Source organism: Crinia signifera, chromosome 4, assembly GCF_055691185.1.
Source record: "Crinia signifera chromosome 4, ASM5569118v1, whole genome shotgun sequence".
NCBI classification, from domain to species: Eukaryota; Metazoa; Chordata; class Amphibia; order Anura; family Myobatrachidae; genus Crinia; species Crinia signifera.
In genome coordinates, this window is record NC_139220.1 from 329783075 (window position 1) to 329784635 (window position 1561).

At 47.7% G+C, this 1561-nt stretch overlaps 1 pseudogene; it reads left to right on the forward strand.

The window, feature by feature from the left end:
* The first annotated feature begins 1126 nt into the window (after positions 1–1126).
* On the forward strand, positions 1127–1245 carry LOC146076174 (5S ribosomal RNA; annotated as a pseudogene).
* Positions 1246–1561: the final 316 nt, after the last annotated feature.

A 1561-nucleotide genomic window follows, 5' to 3' on the forward strand; every position in this document is an offset into this window, starting at 1 on the left:
CTAAGAAATTGTCAGGTTCCCACTCCCACACGCTGGCGTCCTGTCAGACAACCTCTGGCCACTTTGTGTACCTATTGTGACAAGGAAGCACATACTCTGGAACCAATGAAGTTGTGGTCTTTATTTTTGTAACAGGTACACAGCATACCAGGTAATCACAGCAAGAATGGTTACTTACAGTGGTGGGATTCAGCCAGTTCGCACCGGTTCTACAGAACTGATACCTAATGTTCTATCGGTTCTGCAGAACCGTTTTCTGGCCTGCTGAATTCCACCACTGAATTTTACAATCGCAATCCCCAATAAATCCCATTCAATCATGGCGCCTGTTGTTTTGTCTGCCGCAGCCTGCCCATGATTAATAATATAATGGCTGCGCTGCTGCCTGGCTCTGCTCTTCTTGGCTCAGCAGGGCTGGTCTGGCAGTCAGTCTATAAGCCCTGCCCTGCCTCCCTTGTTGTTGTCAAGGATTGGCTGCTTCCCCCCTGCACACGTGTTCTTCTGAGCTTCTGTGCAGTGCAGGAGAGGAGCGACAGCGGACGGTGCGCCGTGTGCAGAAGACAAGTTTGGGCTTCTTACACTAAATCTGCCCTGCGGCAGATTGACATCAGCGACGGTCTGAGCCTGAGGTGGCTGTGGGTGCCCAGAAGAGCAGAGTGGAGACCAGCATCTCAGTCGTGTCTGGGTGAGTTATTAATTATATGTTGCTGCTGTGCTGTGTGGGGAGATGGAGCAGAGGGGCGAGGCAGCATTCTCCCCATCTAGTGACCGTGGGTACATCTATCATTTTCTCAAAGAAATCTCTCTCCATATATATTTTTTTGATATATATCCCCACACCTGCATGTCTTTTTCATCTTAGAGGTAGCTATCGCACAACCCTCTGACTCTTATCAAGCCATCCGATGCTTGCATGATGGTTGACAGCAGAGATGAGGATGGTGTTTGTAGCACCCCCGTTAACTATTAAACTATTTTATTTCGTGGCTCTCTCATTCACCCAGTCTGTGCAAGCACCCCTGCAATGCATCAATGGTAACAGGGACGCTTTGCTCTGAACTGTCTGAACAGCAGAAGCTTACTTTGGCTCATCCACCTTATTGACATCGGAATTAACCAGTTAGGGCTATACAGCCATACTTCACTGGACCGCCTGTAACCCATCCGAACACAGTAGCTAAGCATTGATAGGCTGGATTAGTACCTGTATGGGAGACCTACAGGGAATATCCAGTGCTGTATTTAACTACTGGAACAGTACGCCTGTCGGTACCGTTGGGGTGTAGCCACAATCTCTTTGACCCCTCCCTTATCTTTTCCTCTCTGCATTCAGCATGTTATACCCACCCAGGTCGACACTGTAGGGGATAACGTATTGGTGGTGGGCAGTGACCAGTGTCTTATTTCGCCTGCCCGAAATATATTATATAAAAATTGCTTGGCAAACGATAATTAAAAAACATTTTCGCTCTTGTTGTAACTTTCGCTAGGAATTTACCTCAATATTGGTGGGAGTTCCTCATCTATGTTGAACTCCAAAAGATGTGCACAAGGTGTGTCG